The sequence below is a fragment of the Hevea brasiliensis genome, chromosome 1 (genome assembly GCF_030052815.1).
Source record: "Hevea brasiliensis isolate MT/VB/25A 57/8 chromosome 1, ASM3005281v1, whole genome shotgun sequence".
NCBI classification, from domain to species: Eukaryota; Viridiplantae; Streptophyta; class Magnoliopsida; order Malpighiales; family Euphorbiaceae; genus Hevea; species Hevea brasiliensis.
In genome coordinates, this window is record NC_079493.1 from 85,045,511 (window position 1) to 85,052,268 (window position 6,758).

Here is a 6,758-nt window from a genome sequence, read left to right on the forward strand (position 1 = left end):
CATGCTTGAATGAAGGTGTGAAGATGAATTATACACTTTGAATCTTTGAAATTAGAGAATTAGAAAATTAGGGTTCTTGAATTAGGGAAAATAGGGGGAAAAGTTAGAGATTTTTGAAATTGAACCAAATTGACCAAATTTTGGTTAGAAATGGTCAATTGGGACCAATTGAGGTGTGTTTGAATGGATAGAAGTAAATTCAAATTCGGATTGGTGAAGGGTCAATTCTGGATAGTTTGACCTAGGTCCCTTCTAGGGACCAAAACTGAAAATTTACATGTCCAATTGATATGAGACCAATTGGGAATGAAAATAGACACAAAATGACACAATTTTCATTTAGGAATCATGCCCAAAAAGTGACCAAAACCTGGTGAACAAATTGACCAAATTCGGATTTTCTCAGTCTGACCTGTACAAAAATGACCAAATGAACAGTATTTGTTCATTTGGCCATAACTTGAGCTAGGCAGGTCTAAATGACCTGAAATTTTACCAGTGGATAGTTGAGATATAGACCTAAAACTTTCATGAAGAACACAAACCTAAATTATGCCATTAACCAAGTCATTTGGCCACCCAAAATTGGCGACCTAAAACTGCCAGAACTAGTTTGATACCCAAAAATCTGGGTTAAGTCCAATCCGGCAGCCATGATTCAAATGGCTATAACTTGAGCTACAAAACTCCAATTGGAGTGATCCAAAAAGGAATAAAGTTAAGACAATAGAGAACATTTTCTATGAAGGAAGTTTACCAAATTCTAACAGAAAAATGACCAATGGAACAGTGCAATATAAGACACCAAAACTGAAAATTTGCAATTTTGCCTAAAAGACTTAAAATTTGAGAAAACAACCAAACCCAACAAATTAGGTGACCAAAATGTGGTATGTGGGTGAAATTATAATTCCCATACCTATTAAGCATTAGAAAGTCAACAAATTGACTTGAATAGTATCATGAATAGTAACCCCGAAATACAAATTTTAAAAAACGTCAAGTTTAGCATATTAAAGCGAGGTATAAGTAGATTTGAATTTATTTTTGGAGTTATGATAAATGGTGATACTGAAACACTGTGAAACTATGTGTTTCAGTTGAAAAGAATACCGGGAAAGAACCCGAGGGATCGAGTCAAGGCCAAGAGGCGACTCGTATAAGGTTTGTGCACAACTAACTATTTTGTTACTTTTCACTTCTAAATTGATTTGAATAAGTTTATTTTATGATTTATAATTTTGTTGTGTTGAGGATTTTAATTTGTTGAATGAAATTGTATAAATTAAATTGTATAAATTAAATGTAAATTTTCTTATGCATTTAAGGATTTATTGCATGGTTTTGAGGATTGTAAATTTTAAGTTTGATGTGTTGCCAACCTTGAGCATGAATTTATGATGATTAAATATGTTGATGATTTATAAACACTTTGTAAATAGAAATTGTTTTAAATATGATTTGAAACCACAGTTGACATGGCAAAATATGTTGTGAATTCTCATTAGCTTGTCTAGTGAGATATCTCCTCCACTAGATGGGACGAGTTCCTTCCTCTTTGGCTTGCCAGTTGGGGAAGAGTTTGAATGAGTACTCATATATACTAGCTAGTCTTTGTTCCTTCCTTTTAGCCTCGGTTATTGGGAGAGTGTGAAACGTCGTGGTGTACAACACGACATCTATTTGAATTTTGGGTCATGGGTTCAACTGTGTGAATTGTTGGCAACACCCTTTAAATTATGCATAGTTTGATAAATTGTGGTTGAAATAAATAATTTGTCAGTGATTCAAAATATTTTCGTATTGTTTTGGGATTTAAAAGAAATGTAGATAAATAGTTACTATTTGATCAAAATGTTATTCAAATGATTAATTTGCATGAATGAAAAAATTGATTTCTGAATATTATGAATTTTGAAGAATTTAGAAATTTTAAATTTTTATTTGTTATGAATTATCAAGCATAACTTGTATTAAGTTTTAAATTATTAGTTTGTGTACTACTGAGTTCACCACTCAGCGATAGTTTTGTATGCTGTCGCAGGTGAAAGAAAATATAAAGCAGTTGAGCAAGATTACTAAAAGGCATAGTGAGACTATCTTCGGGTATATCATAGGTATACCCTTGTACTTTAGATTTTGATGTAATTCTATAATTGTATGTATGAAATTTACTTTAAGCAGTTGTACTAACTCTTTTGTAATATATTTTTGGATTGTAATGAAATACAAATTATTGTAAGGTTATCTTGAGATTTTATGTATTTATAAAGTTTTGCACTACTAAATTTTTTAATAATCCCATGAATGTAAATATTAATTTTGTTACCTTAATGAGAGGTTTCAATGTTTGATTTAATTTAAATTGTGTATTGAGTTGCTTCTGCTGATTTGTGAAATGAAATTGATTAATGGAGTTGGGATTGAGAAAAATATTGGGAGTGTCTTTATTTTTAGATTTTGAAGAACTATTTTCTCAAAATACAGACGGCACTCTGCCGAAATTTTTGTAAAAATTGCAGAGATTTTAAATATCTAAAAATTAGATTTATGTTGGACTTTAAATAAAGGTTTTTAATATCTGAAAAAAAAATAATTTACCCACCAATTTAAAAATGAACGAAAATTGTTTTAAAATCTCTTATAGTATATTTAATGGGTTACCGGTAGGTGAAGTACGGTAATTCATTAGGTGTACTACGAGAGCATGTTACATCTTACGAGGAGTAGGGTGTGACATTAATATTAGCTGGATAACCCCAAAGCTTAACATGCTTAAGACTTGGTTGCTTCTCATGCCATATCTCACATGGAGTGGAAGAGACTGATTTGGAAGGGACTCGATTAAGAATATATGAAGCTGTCTCCAGTGAAAATCCCCATAAGGAGATTGAAAGATTTGTGTAGCTCATCATGCTTCGTATCATATTTAGTAAAGTATAGTTTCTCCTTTTAGATATACCATTGAATTGTGGCATTCCTAGAGGAATCACTTGAGAAATAATGCCCTATTCTTTCAATAACTCATTGAATTCAGTACTCAAGTGTTCACCTCTTCGATTTGATCTCAGAGTTTTGATACTTTTTCCTGTTTATTTCTTTATTTCAGATTTGAATTCTTTAAACTTTTCAAAAGATTCATGTTTGTATTTCAATAAATACAAGTACCCATACCTTGATTTATCATCAGTAAAGGTAATGAAGTAGAGATAACTGCCTCTTACCATTCCTTTAAATAGACCGCATACATAACTATGTTCTAGTTCTAAAATATCTTCAGCCCTGAACCCTTATCCAACAAAGGGAGATTTAGTCATTTTGCCTTGACGGCAGGATTCAAAAGTTGGAGTAAGTTCAAAATGAAGGAACGGAAGAGTGAAAAACACAAGTTTATACCATTGAATTCAAAAATTTTCACCTAGGGTCACATGCATCATGCAAGATTTATTTTTATCTATTTGATTTCAATGATAAACAACATATTAAAACTCTTTTAATATGTTTTTGGATCTGTATTTGCCATTTAAGATTTTAAAATTAATCAGATTAATTTTAGAACCCTAGATTAAATCAAGAACGATTACACTAACCTCTTGATGCACTGCAGCCTGTCTGCGCCTTTGAGATTCGTCTTCAGGACACCAGATGTTGTCCCTATTAAACCCTTGCCACATGTCACTCTTTGATTAGCTATAGGTTTAAGTGACCCAATCACATTGTGCCAAGTGTCAAACCTATATTTAATCTTGATTTTAATCATCTTACATGATTAAAAAACATTTGGCAAGCTTATGTGTAATCCCACGTGTCACCATCTCATGGTGCCACGTGTCACACTACAAAATGACCAAAATGCCCCTGTGTCTTAATTTTGAGTTCTCAACGCAAAATAATTATTTTTCTTCTTCTAATTAATTTATATCAAATATAAATTAATTAATTAATCTCTATTAATTAATTTCTCATTAATTAAATTCATATTTAAGCACTTTAAATATAAATTTAACTTATATTATACATCCAATAATCTAGATTTGGTTTCAAGTCATGCTAGGGACTTTGCAAACTAATTGCAAACCAAAACTATTTAATTAATCAATTAAACTCTTTAATTAATTAATCAAATCATATTTAATTAGGTGATAACTTGTGTATGTGTGTGACTTACTAGGCTCATTACTAATTGGCAATGAGACATGATATCAACTCTTAATATTATCAGAACTCTTTCTTACCATAAATGATTTCTCTAAATCATTTTATGAACCTCATAGACCATGGTTAACACCTAGCATAGCATGCCATGGTCACCCAATTAGTAATAAGGTTTACCTTAAATGAACCTATAATCATATGTTACCATGCACTAGAATCTCTCTGCTACAAAATCCCAACTCAAGCTGGAGTCATGGTTTATGTCAAACTCCATTTGCTATGAATATTATGTTCTCTTTTAATTCCAGTTCTTGATTAAAAAGATTTTCTCATCAGAAACTCTTTTCTGAATAAATCTATCTGTCCTGGCCAGGAACTTGAAACATCAAGAACAATTAAATGAACATATGATTTTATCTCTATTTACTTAGAGGAACAGATTCCATCTTGATCAACACCTACCTCCATATATAACTAGTAGGAGCCAACACATGCCCATATACCCATACACAGTACAAGTATGAAAGCAGTATCAAACTCAAACTACCTATATACAAGATAACGATGCTATCTCAGGTCTAAAGATTATATGCACTGATATGATTTATGACAAAACATTGACAAGAGTAAACTCCATGTGCTTGTCATAAGTGTCACTGGTTTGGCCTACTTATCATTTATAAGTGCCTATCATGTTTGTTATATGGCATGAAACTCACCATTCCATCTTATTTATATCTCATATAAATAACTTGGGAACAAACATGAATACAATCTTTCTGGATAAGTCATGTCCTTATTATGAAGTATCCTCGATTGTGAACCTATTTATGATACTTTGTGCTAGAAATATTGTCACTCATATTCTTAACAACTTAAGAATAATATTTCTAACAAAATATCAATGGACCTTTTCTATTACACATAAATATATTATGTAAACGGAAAAGTGGAAATGCCTTTTATTAATAAAATTATGTACAAGATACATACTAAATGATATGCTCTAGGGCATACTACTAACATCATATTCTTAACAACTTAAGAATAATATTTCTAACAAAATATCAATGGACCTTTTCTATTACACATAAATATATTATGTAAACGGAAAAGTGGAAATGCCTTTTATTAATAAAAATATATACAAGATACATACTAAATGATATGCTCTAGGGCATACTACTAACAATCTCCCACTAGCACTAGAGCCATTCATTACAATACCTTAGACCCATCTTCTCAAGATGTCAGTCTAACTGAGCTTGTGACAAAGGCTTAGTGCATGGATCAGCTGAATTTTTTCAGCTGATGTTATTTTTCTGCATGGCTATATCACCTTTGCCCAACTATATGTCTGATAATGTGGTAGTGCCTTTCTATGTGTTTGGATTTTGGGTGAGACCTTAGTTCCTTAGCTCAGATGATCGCTCTCCATTGTTGTCACGAGGTAGTGGAACCGCCGACTCAATGGAAGGAGCTATTGTAAGTTCTCACACGAACTTCTTTATCCAAACAGCTTCCTTTGCAAAGATTCGATGCAAAGAATATACTCACCTACGTAGTGGAATCTGCAATGTGCTCGCTTTGGAACTCTTCCAACTGACTGCACCTCCATTACAAATGAACACATATCTAGAGGTAGACTTTCTATCATCAATATCTGATTGGAAATCAGAATCAGTATAACCATCCAATTGCAAGTCTCCACCTCCATAAATCAAGAATAAATCCTTAGTTCTTCTCAAGTACTTAAGGTTATTCTTGATGACTATCGATGTTCCAAACCCGATTGGATTGATACCGCTAGTCAAACTAACAAAGATATGCAATATCCGCCTAGTACACAACATTGCATACATTATACTTCCAATAGCCGAAGCATATGGAATCCTGGCCATCTTATCTCTTTCTTCAGGTGTCTTTGGAGACATCTCTTTAGAAAGATGGATACCATGTCTCACTGGTAACAATCCTCTCTTGGAATCAAACATGTTAAACCTCTTTAACACCTTTTCCAAGTATAGACTTTGGGATAAACCAATTATTCTTTTCGCTTTATCTCTATAGATGCGAATCCCAAGAATATAGGTTGCCTCCCCTAAGTCTTTCATGGAGAATGTATTTGACAACCATACCTTTATAGTTGTCAACATACCTGTGTCATTACCCATCAATAGTATGTCATTCACATATAAGACAAGGAAAGTGATAGCACTGTCACTAACCTTCTTATATACACATGGCTCATCCTCATTTTTGATAAAACCAAAGGATTTAATGGCGTCATCAAAACGGATGTTCCAACTCCTCGAAGCTTGTTTCAACCCATAAATGGATCGCTTTAGCTTGCATACCTTGGAACCATCTTGGGATTCAAATCCCCTAGGTTATTCCATGAAAATGTTTTCTTCAATGTATCCATTGAGAAAAGTTGTTTTGACATCCATCCTCCAAATCTCATAATCATAGTACACAGCTATTGCTAATAAAATCCTAATTGATTTAAGCATGGCAACAGGTGAGAAAGTCTCCTCATAGTCGATTCCTTGCCTTTGGCGAAACCCTTTCGCTACTAGCCTTGCCTTATAGGTCTCTACCTT